Raw genomic sequence first — 16,988 nt, 5'->3', positions numbered from 1 at the left:
AACATCAGGACCCGGTCACACACGCCAAAGGAGGAAAAAAAAAAAAAAATCCATGGAAGTGTGTGCGAGTGAGGATGCTGAGGGGCGTAGCAGTGCTGTGCCCCTCATGGTCAGCGCTCAGGAATTAAAATGCATGCTCCTCACTGCCTGGGAGCGAGTAGCGTGTATCCGTATACGAGAGGAATGTGCTCCCAGCCTTCCTCCTCCGCGAAAAGAAATTTAAAAAAGAAAGAAAAAAAAAAAACAACGCAGGGATTTGCCGCTTGTTCCAGGAGGAGGGGAGTAAACCTCCTCCCGGCGCTGTCACATTCAAACAGGCAGCGGTGCAAGGTTGCCAGTTTGGAGCTTTTTCTGTCCCCCCCTTAAATTGGAGCCTTCAAGCTGTGGCTTGGGCTGATTTGCATTATTTCGTTCTTCGTGGAGCTGATGCTGCTGCCGCCGCTCCGCGCGGAAATAACGAGATTCCACTCGCAGCTCGGGACTGACTTTAGGTGAGTATGGAAACACAGCACATGGATTTAACTCCATAGATTGCAGCAATGTCGCGTTATACTGTGATTATAGCTTTTAAGCTCAGTGCCTCTGCCTGACCTTTAACGCAGACTTAAAGTGTTAAAGTGCGGCTGACCAGGTGTTGCGCTGCAACTTTCCGCTGCAAAAATCTGAGCAAATGTTCAAAACACGGCTCGCTAAGATAAAAGAAAGCATGCTTTCGTTGTTGAGAAACTCGCATGCTTTTCAAATAAACCATGCACATTTAGTGGTTTAAAATTCACATTTAATGCAGTGCTTTTATCCACGTGTTTGTGCGAATTTCTCTTAATGGGTGAATGTTTTTAGCCAAAATCTCACACTGTAGAGTCATTTTTGATTTCAAGAAAAAAAAAACAAACAAAAAAAAAAACAACTTGTTCTCATTGAGGACTGGATTGGAGTTCTTGGATCTATGTTGTTTGATGGGAGACTTAAGAGAAAATTGACTAAAAGGACTTTACTTACATATGAGAATATTATTCCATCCAGCCTTCTCTTTATTGATTTGAAAAGAGAGAGAATTGCTCTATATACCGTTCACTGTGCTGAGTGTAACTGTTGAATATACAGCACTAGTGCTTAACGGGAAATATCTGTACTGAGCACGTATCAGTAGTTGTCTGGAGGTGCTGGAAGCAACCTCATTAAGTTAAAACAACAATGTTCACTGTCAGAAATCCTTCCAATTTGTTGTAAACATTAATCACTACGGCTTTCATTGACTGTAATATCCCAGTGTTAGTAAACTCCAGGTTTATGAGTTTTTTAATGATCAGTATTTTGTATGAGATGTTGCCTCATTTACTAATGAAGGTGTCTGCAGCACGCTGGTTAATTTTCTACTGAAACCTCTCCTTGCCATTATAAATAATGGCAAGTAGAACACATTAGCTCAGCCAGTTCCCCATCACGTCTCCAATCAGACTGGATGGCGTGACCTTGGGGGACCGTGCTGCAGTATTTAGAAAGGAGGGTGGCAGAGATGGAGATGAGCTGCTTTGGTGGCATCTGTTATCAAGGAACCCAATTACATTTGGAAAATGTGGTTGCCATAAGCAATTGCCATTTGTTACACCGTGTAAGATAGAGGAGCTGTTTTGAGAGAAATGTGTGTTATCCTGATAATATGTACTTCAGACAGCTCTCGGTGTAGACCTTCTCATCTCTATATACGTTTTAATTTAGGAGAAGGTGTGATTCTTCAGAATGAAAAGTCCTTTGTGAGCTCCTTTCAACAATGGTGCATGGAAGAGGCAATGAGTCACAGTGAATCATGGCAGCTCTCACCAGCTGCCAGCCAGATGAAGACGTGCTGCAAGCAAAAGTCTGACGACACTGCAGCCGCAGTCGTGTGCAGCTCTTTCTACTTCAAAGCACGCCATGGCGAGCAGAAACGTATAGCATTCCACGAGGGCGCCTAACAGCTCATTCAAAGTTTGAGCGAGTTCCTCTAACAATCCAACTTCCAGTTGTTTTTAGATCTTTCCTGCAAGGTATTTCCTCTAGTCTTAAGCTGCCATGGTGTGAAGGCTGAGCTAAGTCAGTGGAGGCTTTACTGTAATCAGTTATTCAGCTCTGGCATTCAGACTCTCCACTCCAGACAGAGGAATCCCCGTGGCTCACCACAAACCCAATCAGGCCTTTTAAGTACACAGCTTTAGAGCAAGGTCTGGGACCATGAGTGCAGCAGCAGCAACAGCAAAAAAATGTTTCCAGTCCCCGGGGTGGTGGTCCACACGCATCCGCAGCCTGTACAAGGATATTTCACTAATAGTTAGTGTCTTTTGTTCAGGCCTCTGTGCTCTGTCACACAGTCTTTTTCCTTCAAAGTATTCCCCTTGGACTTCTCCCTGGCGTTTTGATTTGCCCTCTGTTTCCACTTAAGAGTTCTGGCTATTTTCCAAGAAACACCTCAGCACCATTCTTGGGGATAAGGCTTCTTATACTCTGGGCACATGTGGAGAATACATTGTACAGTAGCTTACTGTATGCGAGCATTTGCTCAACAGCATCTTACTACATCTCGGCTACAGTTTCCCTCTCTCTGAGGTTTTAATCACAGGCGATTACTAAATGACAATTTGAATGCGGCAACAAAGACAAGCCGTCCTGTGATTGCTATCATAATCCTTCCCGAGTGCAATCAACAACATCGAGACTGCACATCAGTCCTGCAATTAGGCTTGTCAAATTACCGCGTGGCTTTTTATCTGCAACTGCTTGTTTGATAATGCTTATTGGCAGGTGCCTTCGGAGGAGCAGAGGAAAGGAACCCACAGCTGATGCATTATGTAAAGCCATACTGTATCGCGCAGCAGATGTTTTCTCCCAGCAACATAACCATACATCTCCATATCACAATGGCATCCTCTGGAGTTTTTCCTCCATTTTTATTTTCTTTCTGATGGACACGCATGCACCGTCCTTGACTTTCATCATGCCATTGTCAGCCAGAGCTGTTCTCCACAAATTGTCCCAGTGCTGTCTAATCATTTTCTGGTACGATCAGTTAGTCTGTGAGCGTGCATCTCTACTTCAGTGTCATCATCAATGTGAAGCATCTTTGGTACCTTTCATTCTGCTTATAGTGCTGTTGACAGCCCTTAAGCATGACCTTGCCAGGGAAAATGCATTCATTCTCTTCTTTAACCAGAGATTTACTGATACAATATGTATCAATAAGTCAGTATGATACACAGACTGTCATTGTTGCTACTTTCTGCATAATTTTAACTGCTATTTTGTCTTCATTAAGGTTTTATTTGCCAGCAAAAAGCACAAAATCATTTAGTCGGTGGGCTTGGCATGTGGATCCTTTTTTTTTTGTGGATTTATTTGAAGGAAAGGCTAATTGTTATGCCTCAGAGGTCCATTGTTAATTAGAAGTTATCTCGGGCAGCTCTCACATGGTCACCGCACTAATTGGCAGTCAAAGCTGTGTACCACCTGGCCTAGCCTTTAACTCACCAGGTGCTCCCAGCAAAGCCGCTGGCCTCGGCATTATGTGGCTGTGGCCTCTTAAATGAAGGCAGACAGCGAAGACTGAGGGAGATAGAAGAGAGGCGAACAACTTTGCTGAAATGGCGGAGTTGAAAAACAGCCGCAAAAGGTTATTTCATGCTACGCAGCTAAACAAGCCTTTTTTGAAGATAGCATGAAAGAAGGGTTCTGAGAAATTAGTGTAATCTTTTGATACACACGTCGTCACACATCACGCCTCTTTGTTTCAGATTTCTAACACTTCAGGGGATGTGAGGTGGCAGCACATCATCACTCGGCACAGCCTGTGCAGGGTTTGTTTACCTGTGTTGTGTGTGAAAAAAAAAAAAGTTCAGCCTGTGACTGAACAATAGCTGACATCGTAAAGGTTCTGTCCACAGAGAAAAGAGCAGATAAGAAAACAATAGTGTAATTAAGTCTATTTTGCTCTTCACAAAGAGATATGAATGTTAAAATCAATTAAAGTGATATTTTTTACTATTTTTTTTTTTTAATTCAGTGCAGTTATAACATGGAGCTGGGAACTGTGGAGAAAAGGCGGTGATTTTATGAAGAGATAATGCATCTGCTTTTCACAACACATTGGAAACTCACACCAGGAACTCGCAGAGTAAGCTGGAATAGTGTGAGATTTTTTTTCCACATGTGATTGAAAGTCTTATTGTGTCTCTGCAGTGAGAGAAAATCTATCCGTGACCCCCATTAATCTTGACTAACTGGTCCAAATGCATGGGAATCATAAGGCCCAATCAAAATGTGCATTCAAAAGGCCAAGCAGGTGTGACCTCTGTATGACTCAAGCAAACCTTTGGTAATATGTGCCTAGTGTTGCTATGCTCCGAGGACAAAAGACCTTTGTCTTTGTGTACCATAAAGTCAGAAGCTTTGTTTTGTCTTGCAGTTCCAGCATCTAGGGTTCACAGTAATTCCCAAATGTGTCGTGCCTTTGTTCTTTGATCACAATGGGAATTTGAGATGTAAAGCGGATTTAGACAATATGCTGTATCTTGATGGATGGAGCAATAGAAGAAGCGCTAAAAAAAAAAAAAACGCTTTGGAGCGGTGTCGTGTTTGCAGCCGTAGGCAAAACTGTTAATGCTGTACAACAGAGCTGGGGATGACGTGGATCTGTTTGAATTGTTGTTTTGCTGTTCATTTTTCCAGGAAATGTTGTGTTTAGGCGCAGAGCTTTGGGAGCATGTGCTTCATGATAATAGCCTGCATATTCTGCATATACAGTATATTATATAAAGTACATCATCAGTGAGAAAGTGATTTGTTAACAGGATGTGCAGGATATGTGTCATTAACAATTAAGCATTAACAATAATTAATCTTAACTAAGTTGCAAATGTCCATTTAATATATATAAGCCAACAAACCATAAAGAATAACAAAAACACCAAATTACTGCCATATGAAGACTAATTATAATAAACAGGCCTATCACTGCTATAATTACTGACAGTGGAATCATTGCTTCCCCTAATGCTCCGCTGCAACCACCGTTAATAACACTTCATTAATTAAACATACTAAGAAAAACAGCAGCTCTGCAACTCTGTAGCTCTGCTCAGTGGAAAGGACTTCTCCTTGACTGGACCCACTGTAGCTTTACTTTGCTCTGGAGGTCATTTCAGGAATAATGAGTAGGGGAAAATGTAAATACTCCTCTTTGCTTAACTGCCAGAGCACTTAAAATACCTGAGATAAGCCAAATTTGAGATTTAAGTTCATAATGAGCAGCTTATTACAATACAAGTTGGACCACTGGAGTGAAAAGGAGACATTTTTGCTACGCCAACCCTAACTTATATTTTACAGTGAAGTACAATGAATATATGTTTTAATTTTAGATGTTTTTTTACATATATATGAGTATATGAGGCCGCAAGACATGCAAAGGCTGTCTCACAAGCTCCTCGGGGGCAGTGGATAAAGTGGGAAAGCGTGGAAAAAAGAAAGATAAGTTGGAAGGACCTGTGGGAAATGAAGGCAGGTAGAATTAGCTTCCTGCTTAGAGCAGCATATGATATTCTTTCCTCTCCTACAAATCTCCACCAGTCGTTGGGTGAAGATCCTGCATGCCCACTGTGTTCAGCTCCAGCAACACTCAGGCACATCCTCACTGGCTGCAAATCGAGCCTCTCCCAGAGAAGACACACTTGGAGGTACAACAAAGTGATAAACTTCTATCGAGGCGAAAGAAAAGTCACCAACACCATTCACCCTAGAACACCTACAACAGTCCCCTCAGTATCCGTCATCTGTGAAGGGGAACAAGGACAGCAGAGAATTCCAACAAAGACCAGGAATGGACAGATGGAAGCTGCACTGGACTGGGAAATGTTGGTGGACGTAGGCCAACAGCTTGCAATTATACCGCAAATAGTTACCTCCACCTTAAGACTACACCTGGTACTCTGGTCCAACACACTGTGCACCGTTTACTTTATAGAACTTTATAGTATGATGGGAGGATGCCACGGGTGAGGCCTACGAGAGGAAGACGCTGCGTTACACAGAGCTGAAGGTGGAGGCAGAAAAGCGCGGTTGGAGAGCGACAGTCTGCCCAGTGGAGGTTGGCTACCGGAGCTTCCTCGCAGCATCCACTGTCAAGCTCCTTAAAGACCTGGGGATCTGCAGCCAAGCCCTGCACCACACCATCAAGGAAATGTCAGGAATGGCTGAAAATTGCAGTCAGTGATTGTGGATCAAGAGAAAAGACCCCAGTTGGGCCTCAAGAAGTTAGGAACACACACCCAAGTCAGATTCGGCTGCGGTGGGCTTGCCTCAGCAGAGAATCTATTGTGAGTAAAAGGCCGAAACATCCAATGACACTGAGGTACACAACTGAAGATATGTTCCTGGCATCTGCTGGTGGTGGTCACCGGGGGTAATCGTGTGCAGAGAACCTTCAAAGAAAGGGATATTTACTATCTTTTTGGCTGGTACAGTTTTCTGTGGTTGAAAACAGCTTTAAAACTAAACCAAATGGTAAAGCTGTAATTCAAAGAAACCCAATATAGCAGCTGAAACACCCTATGAGTAAGGGAATAGGCAGGGTTGGACCAATATACTATATATGTGCCTTCTTGTCTGCAGATACTGTATATATAATAGAATTGACATAGCCTTTGTGACATCACACATTGATTTTGGACTCTGCATTTGAAAGCCTCAATACTAGTTTTTCGTCCTCAGCCTGTTGGGTTTTTGGATCCTCAAGAGTGGATCCAAAGAGAATGCTGTCTGTGAAGGCGTCAGCCACGCAGGCCAAGAGTCCCTCTGGCTCTGTTCACTAGGGGGAAAAAAATGTATTTCCAAATCACTTGGCAAGTGGTTGCTTGCCGTTGCTGAGGGAAAGGAGTCACAGTTTGTTGCAGCAAAAACTTCCTCCATAATTTACGTAGAAGACTGACTTGTCTGTAAACACTAACCACCGAGTGCTAGTGAAACTTAAAAAAGTGTCCTACAAAGCAGAAACAAACATTCACCTTCAAGATAGTTGATAGTTTCACTAGCACTTAGCAAGTATTTGGAGACAATTTGATCATCTGCAGAAGAATGGTTTATTTGAAGAGTTTCAGTCAGGTTTTAGAATTCATCACAGTACAGAAACAGCATTAGTGAAGGTTACAAATGATCTTCTTACAGCCTCTGACAGTGGACTCATCTGTGTTTTTGTCCTGTCGGACCTCAGTGCAGCTTTTGATACTGTTGACCATAACATTTTATTACAGAGATTAGAGCTTGCTATAGGTATTAAAGGTACTGCACTGCAGTGGTTTGAATCATATTTACTCCAATTTGTTCATGTAAATGGGGAGTCTTCTTCAGACACTAAGGTTAATTATGGTGTTCCACAGGGTTCTGTGCTAGGACCAATGCTATTTGCATTATACTTGGTTCCCTTAGGCAGTATTATTAGAAAGCATTGCATCAATTTTCATTGTTATGCAGATGATACTCAGCTTTACCTATCAATGAAGCCAGATGACACACATCAATTAGTTAAACTGCAGGAAACTGCAGGAAAGATATTAAGGCCTGGATGACCTCTAATTTCCTGCTTCTAAATTCAGATAAAACTGAAATTCTTGTACTCGGCCCCACAAATCTTAGAAACATGGTGTCTAACCAGATACATACTCTGGATGGCATTACTTTGGCCTCCAGTAACACTGTGAGAAATCTTGGAGTCATTTTTGACCAGGATTTGTCCTTCAATGCACATATTAAACAAATATGTAAGACCGCTTTTTTGTATTTGCGCAATATTTCTAAAATTAGAAACATCCTTTCTCAGACTGATGCTGAAAAGCCAGTTCATGCATTTATTACTTCTAGGTTGGACTATTGTAATTCATTTTTTTCAGGCTGTCCTAAAAGCTCCCTGAAAAGCCTTCAGGTGATCCAAAATGCTGCAGCTAGAGTACTGACAGGGACTAGAAAGAGAGAGCAGATTTCTCCCATATTGGCTTCTCTTCATTGGCTCCCTGTTAAATCTAGAAGAGAATTTAAAATACTTCTCCTCAAGGTCTTGAATAATCAGGCACCATCTGGAGTGGTGGCCTAGGGGAGAAGAAGAGGGTTCATCACTGAGAGGACCCTGGTTCAAATCCTCGGGCTGGCATCACTGTGGGTCCCTGAGCAAGCCCACCCCCCCAGGTTGCTCCCCGGGCGCCCTTTGGCTGCCCCCTGCTCCATGCTGTGCTGTGTGTACTACATACTCCATGTGTGTGATGGGTTAAATGCAGAGAATGAATTTCACTGCATGTAAATGTATGTGACAAATAAAGCTCTTTCTTCTTCTTCTTCATCTTATCTCAAAGACCTCATAGTACCATATCACCCTAGTAGAGCACTTCGCTCTCAGACTGCTGGCTTACTTGTGGTTCCTAGGATACTTAAGAGTAGAATGGGAGGCAGAGCCTTCAACTTTCAGGCCCCTCTTCTGTGGAACCAGCTCCTAGTTTGGATTTGGGAGACAGACACCCTCTCTATTTTTAAGATTAGGCTTAAAACTTTCCTTTTTGATCAAGCTTATAGTTAGGGCTGTATCAGGTGACCCTGAACCACCCTTTAGTTATGCTGCTATAGGCCTAGGCTGCTGGGGGGGTTCCCATAATGCACTTTTTCTTTTCATTCACCTTATTTACTTTATTTATACTCCACTCTGCATTTAATCATTAATTGTTATTAATCTCTGGCTCTCTTCCACAACGTGTCTTTTTTCTCTCCCCTCAGCCCAACTGGTCACAGCAGATGACTGCCCCTCCCTGAGCCTGTTTCTGCTGGAGGTTTCTTCCTGTTAAAAGGGAGTTTTTCCTTCCCACTGTCGCCAAGTGCTGCTCACAGGGGGTCGTTTTGACTATTGGGTTTTCTGTGTATTGTCGTAGGTTCTTTACCCACAATATAAAGCACCTTGAGGCGACTGTTGTGATTTGGCGCTATATAAATAAAATTGAATTGAATTGAATTGACAAGTCAGAGTCTTTCATACAAACTATGGGCAATCAGTGCAGCACCATATACCGTTTTGCAACTAAGTTCGCCTAGCGACAGCAAGTCACCTTCTGCAACCACTTGCCAACAGATCAGGGAGTGCACATTTTTTTCACTAGTGACCAGTGGTTACCAGGGGGTTGCTGATGGGCTCTAGGCCTGTGTGACTGGAGCTTAATGTATCATCTGAGCCTTGCAAACTGTATTCAGGAGTGCAACACACGGACGCAGATATGTGGTAACTACTCCAAGTAACAAACTATATTATTTGTCAGATAATTCCATTAAAACAAAGTCCAGTTCAGTGACCCAGATGAGTGACCAGATGAGGCCTAGAAGACGGCTATCAGCGACAGCTCCCTGTGTTGGTGCACTTGTCAATCAAACAGCGACCCCTCTAACAGTAAGCTTAAAGGGATGGCTGAGTTCTAAAAAAAACATTCACCCACCTGATATTTGTTATGATTGGGGGGGGACTATTCATTGATTTTGCAGTCAGCCTCAAGTGGCCAGTGGTGTAGCTCCACATTGGCATTTTTCACTTCCACAATGGCTTCAATTTTAGTCCCAGAGGTCACAGTTTGGTTGGCTGTAATAAGATGCGCTAGCTGTGGCTAACAGACAAATTGTTATATTAAAAAAGACTGACAGTATTATGTTGTATTGAGCCATTTCTCAACAAGGCATAAGCACTGGACTAAATGGTGAATTACCAAAAAGCAACACCTTCATTTATAGAATATAAATTGTTTATTTGAGTGACTTCATCACTTTTAATTTTACAGAGAGCAAATTAATCCAAACCTCTCATGACTATCTTATAATTGTATAACTTTTATTTTCTGAACACTGTTTCTTTACAGTTTCTTTGCAGTCTAGCTTGTTAATGTTTCTGTCATGACACTGCTGTGTGTTATGACAGTTTCCTTCAAATGTGAGTCCTTGAAATGAATGAGAATGGGCACCAGTCTTCATCAGAGCAACACAGACATGCTAGTTGGCTTCTGAAATGGTTATGAATAATTACTGTCTTCAGTTCTGTAATCAGTATTGGAAGTACATCTGGCTGGCTTCGGCGTGGATATACCAGGGATATCAGAAGTGTACAGACTCTTTCTAATTTTCTAGCATTTATTGCCTTGTAGGCTGGAAAGAAACCCTATTAAATCAAAGCAGATTTTTCCATTTTCATTTGAGTATGCTGAAATAAAGAGCAAAAGGTAGAAATGAGAAGCAACAAATTTCTGATACTATATTAATATTAAGGGAAAACAAAAACTCAGTGGCTGTGTAATGCTGAAGATCCTGTAATTTTTACTTTGATAATAGGTGTGACTTTTTTGGAAAATCTTCTACCACCGAAGTGATCCGATTTAGAAATTGTCACACATTTCTGTCTGTGTGCTTCTTTTTGGATCAACCCACAGAGTTTGGACAAATGGAGGGATCCAGGGAAAAGACGTTCTTTATTAGGCTGGCTGGGTGGTTGACTCATCTGTGTGCTTTGGTTTGTTGTCAAGTTAAAAGATGAATTTCCTCTTTGACGTTAGCAGTGTTTTTTTTTGTTCCAGAGGGCAGAAGATTTTCACCCTGAACAACTTGGTGTTTGGAGCCATTCATCTTCCCCTCTACACTGACCAGAACCTCTGTCCAGGCTGTGGCATGATGTAGCACTTCAATAAGTTTACCAGTGTCATTCCTCCAGTAAAGCAAGAGCCAAGGCAGAGGTATGTTTTCCATTTATTTATCTGTCTGTCATCAACATTATGTAAAAACTGGCGAGCAGAATTTCATGAAATTTGGTGAAAGGTGGAACAGGAGCCTGTCAGTTTTAGTGGTGATCCTGGTCATTTTTAAATGGCAAAATACAGCATAAACCTTGGTGGATGATGCACCCTCCTTATTGCCCTTCCAATAAGCCTTGCTTGATTATGGCAGAAATCATAATCACGATTATTTTGGTTGTTATTGTAATCTTGACTATTTTACATAATTATTCATAAACGTAACAAATATTGTGCATTTACTGAATATGGTCATCTGGTTAGGAGTTAGGCCATGACTAGGGGATATTTTTGACTGTAAAGCCAGTCTCACAAGGGCAGCCTGTGTCTGAGTGAAGACTGGGGCGAACAGAGCCCCAGGCACCCCCGGCACCCCAGGCACCCGTATATTCGCGTGCCTCGAGAAACCTGCACAGTGGTTACGGGCAAGCAACAGAGAGCGGAACTGTTGTGCACTGTAGAAATTGGACTGTGTGAGAAACCCCAAGGGATCCAGAGACAAAGGTGGCTGCAGGCAACCCTTAATAATCCTTACACAAGAACATTTATGTAAGCCTTGTGAATAGCACTTGGTGACTTGGCGGCTCTGTAACTTTACATGGTCTATCACCTAGTTCTGACTAGTTGTGGTTCCTAAATGCTATAGGTTTCAAATAACAACACTTGGAGCTGATCTTGGAATATCTAAGAGGAAAGATAAATTGACGTATTGCTATGGTTACAGTACATCCTATTACAGTATCCAGTGAGCGCTTTAGAGCTTTCACAAACATTTGTGAAGGCAGGCTGCATGGCTAGGTGCTTGATTTTATACACTTGTGGCAATGGGACTGAAAACACCTGAATTCAAACATTGAGAAGTGTGGCCCAATGCTTTTGTCCATAGGATTTCATTGGTGGCCTTATCTACGTGTCACCTGTTTGAACTGAAATGGGCACTGCCATCTGAAGGGTCCCCAGCTGAGATGCCAGGGTTGAATAATTCCCCCGTTTTCATTGTGGGTCAGGCAGTCAATAAATACTGTTTCAAATATCAGAACAGGCTACATGACAAAAAATAAAAAATTATCCTTGTTCTTTGGTGCTTGTTTATAACCTGATCATAGATTTTTATAGTAGCAGTACATTTTACAAATGTCGGCTTGAGCAGCCCCTCCTGTTTCATTCAGTGTACAGCTTGGCACAAAGGAACAAAAGCTGAGTCTTTGCCAGCTGTTTTTAGTCTGAGTTTAGGTATCATAGAGGAACATAGCATATATTTGTTCATAAAAGAGCTCATGAGGAGCAGCAAAGAAAGAGTACTGCTCAAACTCAACCTCCTTCTATTTCAATCCACATACCTCAACCCCTCAGCAGCTTCCGCTCAACAAGTCTCAACAAGTAATGAAATCTATGGAACTGTTCAGCTAATAATTTAGGCCTGTTCCTGACCTGGTGAGAAGTCATTTATATATCCTGGCAGGAGCAGCACACTTAACTGTCATATGTGGAAGATGCAGAACATGGCATTGTTGGATAGCAGCGGGTGTGGAACGTCTTTCCATCATATGTTGAGGTGTCCCACACATGAAACTCTGACGTGTTGCCCAAAGTGAATCCAATTCTCATCCAGCATCCTGCCCATTATAAGCTGTACTCCTAAAACACCTGCATTTTGATATAACGTCAGTAAGCTAAGTTACAATTTTGGAGCGTAAAAGCCTGATAAATTATAGTTATTGGGTGTATTTTATACAGCATAAAAAAAAACAAGTGTAGCTACAGTTGCGTCATTGTCATTGTGTATTTGTGAAGGTGTGTGTGTGTGTGTGTGTGCACAGGGGTTCCTGCATCTTCAGGAAATGAGTAATTAATCTGATAGGCAGGTAATACATAATACTGTAAAACGAGTTTATTTTTCATGTGCTGCAATCTGGCATTGCTTCCAGCTGACGGCATGGAGATAGTATCCTGTGACCCGCTTACACCTCCAATACATACATTCATTCCTTTTCATCCCTGTGATGCATTCATGGTGCAAATGTCAAAGTTGTATTTGCGGTATTTCGACATCTACCTAGTGCTACAGAAGATGTTCATGTGTGAGACTGTCAGAGATGGACAAAGATGTCAGAAAGACAGGACAGGAGAGGAGAGGAAGATAAGTGATTTATTTTAAAGGTAACTGCTCAGCCAGTGACATTTGGTAAACCGGTAATTTTTCTTTCTTGTAAAATCCTAATAAATTTTAGAGTTTTCATTTATTGGTTCCATGATGTGTTGCTGAATTATGTTTTTGTGAAATGTCTTGCAAATCAAACTGAAGAATAATAATATTGTGTTATTCAAAGGTTGCATGAAAAACTGGGCAGTTTGGTCCAGGCTAAAGTGGTTAGTTTCCAGGACTGTGCCAATGCACTGTGTGGGACTGGTGCAGAGCAGGCTGTGAAGGGTGTGGTCAATGTTGGATTACATCAAGGGTAGCAGACATGTATATATTTAAGTGTTCATGTGGATTAAATTTACTCATTAAATTTGACCATTTAGATGAGCTTTATACAGTCTAGAGCCATGATAGCGCATGAAACATCTGCTTATATCTTGTTGAATTCAGTTGGCTAAATCCACAAAGATCACAACCTGTACACAAAGTAAAATCTACTGAAGCTCACAATACAAATTATATGACTTATTCTATGTGATTCTTTCTCTCACACTGCAATGTTACACCCCATCACCTGCCAAATCCCACTTTAACTCCTGTGTATGTGTGCATGTTTTCTGCCGTCACCATGCAAGAAAACTTAAAAATATATCATGCCTTGACCTGATTGGAGGGTTGTGTGGGTGAATAGGCCTCCTGCTATGGAGTACTGATAATGTTGGTCTTGGTGCCTGTAATATTAACTCTGAAGCTGTATCAGGCTAAAACTGTGGTGCATTTAGGCAGTTGTTTTTGTAGTTCTCTGTTTTGGTTAATGTGTGTTTCTAAACCTGGATCAAGCTTAGAAACTGTCTTTGCTTCTGGGGTAGAGCCTCGCATTAGCTCTTGAAATGGGCAACTTCTGGTACATATGCGGTCTTTTCTGTCAGGTTTTATGCACACATATTTATTTGCCCTCTCATTTGCTCAGTTGCTTTTCTGTGACTCTTCGAGAGGTTATCGTGTAACATTAGAATATCCGTTTACGATGTACATACATTTCTTTGCAGCACTACTGAAATGTTTAAGGTGTCTGCTATTACGGCTCCTTGTTAACATTTCCTTATTGTTTTTTAAATACGGTGCCATAAAACCAACAGGAGCTTCAGGAAGTTAATTGTGTGTGCATAAAAGAGTGCAGTTTTCACAGTTTTAATTGGGACGTAACATGAATGATTATCAGTATAAATGTGTCTACACAAACTATAGCAAGTGAAAAATTTAATTGCAACTGTTGTTTCTCCAGCTACAGTGACAACAACTGCCTGTAAATTTCATTCATTGTTAATTATGTAAACACAAAAACAACTATAATGAATCTATTGTCTGGGAAAACAGTCAGAACAACACTGCAGGGTCTGTAACTAACGATATGAAGCACCTTAAAATTAAAACTAAATACCTACCATAAATCTGCAATGTGTTATTTTTACTCTAAAGAAATTAAACAAATTAGTTTGAACTTTAGATGTGCTGGTAGGAGGATTTTGTTAGCTTCGGGCCGAGCTAGTCTAGCTGTTTTTATGCAAAGCTGAGCTAGCCTGCCTCTGGCTATATGGACGCACAGGGATTTAATACTGATTTTTTAATCCAACTCTCTGCAAGAAAGTGAAACAGTGTGTTTTCAGAACAGCCAAATTGTTGCTTTTAAGCACATGATAATTTTTTTAGATTCCCTTTAAAGCTGAACTGTGAACCCCATGATCCAGAGGTGCGTACTCTCCGTGCTGTCACACGGTTAAAGTTTAGAACTGTTGTCAGTATTGTAAGGTTTGGTCTTTTTCATCTGTCATCTGATATAAAAATGAGATGTGCTTTGCAGACAGTAGAAACACAGCTGCTCGCTATCAATATTGGTATACCTCTAATGTAATTTCTTGTGAATAAATATGAGCTGAACTCGACTATATTCTTGCAGAAAAGTATCCTAGAAAATCATTTTTAGGTGTAAAATTGTTTTGCCGTAGCTGACCCGCTCTCTGCAGCCGTGCTGAATGTATGCCGACATCACCTTTGCCGAGATAATCCTTGAGGAGGGAAAAAAAAAAAAGGTGAACATTTGAACTATGTGAAACTTTTTGGAATTTAAACCAAAAAAAAAGTAAAAACTTAAAAAACCTTTAAGATGCTTCTTCAGATAATTTGGAGCAGCTGAGTGCATCTTCCGGCATAATTAAGATGAACTGGATGATATTTTTAGTGGGAAGTGGAGCTTGTCTTGCCACCTGACCGCACAGACCCAAAACCTTGCAAACACGCAGTGTTATCCATTGGTATGGGATTACAGCACACAGGACACACTGCAGTTGTTAATACTGCTGCTGGCCACTTTTCTTCCCTGGTGTGCTTGTGTCTGCACAGTCATTCATTTCAGAAGAGCCTCCTGTTTTGGTTAAACCCAGCTGCTGTATTAATTCTAGACTCTGATTACTCTGAGTTTTCATTGTGGTTTGGGCTGCAATTAAATGTTGAATTTCTTTTTTTTAAATCTCAGGCTTTTGAAAAAAAAAAATCATACTTGAGGGCATGGATTTGTGTGGTAATAATTTTAACGGGAGCTCTTAGGACCACTGGTATTGCTGTAGGTTAGTGCCATCAAATAGCTGCATTATCTGGATATGCCATGGAGTGTTAGAGAAAGTAAATTAAAAAAATAGGCTACATGTTATTAAAAGGATTTAATGGTTACTAAGGATAGTGTGGTGCAATAACATCCAACCCAAAAACGCTTTGCAGATTATTTTAACCTCATGAGAAAGTGTTTTATTTTTCTTATTATTTTTACACCATCAGCATAAAAAAGGCTGCAGGCCAACTTTCAACTTTGTGAAGAAGTTCAAGAACGATGTCACCTAGGATTTTCAGATTCTTACCATAGATGCATCTACTAGAAATCTCAGACGACTTAGTTCTTACCATAATAACGCCAATCACAGAAAGTGACAGTATTCTCAGTGGTTTATATTTATTATGATTTTAGCAAAGTGTCAAATGTTTGCAGTGTTTAACCAGCCTGGATGTCAGACCTCCCATGTTAGCCTTTAGTTTTACTAAGGAGCCAAGCTGCTGTTACAGAATGTAGCTCAGCATTGTCCTGCTGAAATTAGCGATGCCTTCCCTGAAAAATGCATTGTCTGGATGTCAGAATATGCTGCTCCAACACATGTATATCTTCAGAAATTCCCTCCCCTTCATTATTCCTGAAAGTCTCAAGATCTGTTAAAGCTCTTTTTATAGCCAGTCATGTTATTAATGAATCAAATCTATTTTCTTTTTTACTGTCACTCCCAACAAAACAACAAATAATTCTCTGTTCCAATGTTTGATATCGTTACCGTCATAGCATAATTGCCTAACACTGTAGACACACCCTGCATTGTTGGCTATTAATGCCTAAAAATGAGTTGGGCAATTATGCTATTAGGCTATTGATATGCTGTCTTTGTATAATTTCAAATAAAAAAAGGTTTAAATATTTTCTAAATAATTGCATTCTGTTTTTATTTACATTCTTATTGTTTTTCAGAATAAATTGGCAATATTTAACAAAAAGAGGAACTTATTGCGTCAGGAGCATAGACAGCTGATAAAAGATGGATATAGCCACCATGTTGTCACTCAGGTTAGTGAAGCCTCAAGGTGAGCTTTTTTGCCAAGGGTGGATCTGAGTGAAACCACAGAGGACGCTGCATCTTTGGCAAGTCACTAGCTAATGAGCGTACACAGGATAATCCTCTTTTCTAACTCATGACCACAATTCACAAACTGAACATCATATTTTATTCAACAAGACCTGAAACTAATCAGGAAAATGTTTACTTGTGTGACAGGGCAAGGACGCCAAGGGCTGTCTTCCTATGGACTCCTATACACACCACAGTGTCGCCCCCTTCATGCCATTAAAAACGATATGGGTTTAAGGCATTTCTGCATTGCTCCCCTTTCAGACACAGAAGCCTATGCCTATGTTTTATACTGGT

The 16,988-nt window shown here is 41.0% G+C and overlaps 1 protein-coding gene across 4 annotated transcripts in view; it reads left to right on the top strand.

Moving 5' to 3' along the window:
* Window positions 1-298: 298 nt before the first annotated feature.
* LOC115788366 (CMP-N-acetylneuraminate-beta-galactosamide-alpha-2,3-sialyltransferase 1-like) overlaps window positions 299-16,988 on the top strand; it is a 91,869-nt gene continuing 75,179 nt past the window's right edge. For all 4 annotated transcript variants that reach the window (XR_004020584.1, XR_004020583.1, XR_004020582.1 and 1 more), the window contains exons 1-2: window positions 299-491; window positions 10,614-10,769. The gene's annotated coding sequence lies outside the window, so the exon portion shown is untranslated. The remainder of the gene's footprint in view (window positions 492-10,613; window positions 10,770-16,988) is intronic.

The sequence above is a fragment of the Archocentrus centrarchus genome, chromosome 11 (genome assembly GCF_007364275.1).
Source record: "Archocentrus centrarchus isolate MPI-CPG fArcCen1 chromosome 11, fArcCen1, whole genome shotgun sequence".
NCBI lineage: Eukaryota > Metazoa > Chordata > Actinopteri > Cichliformes > Cichlidae > Archocentrus > Archocentrus centrarchus.
The sequence above is the reverse complement of the archived record's forward strand: the minus strand, read 5'-3'. Positions and strand labels throughout refer to the sequence as shown.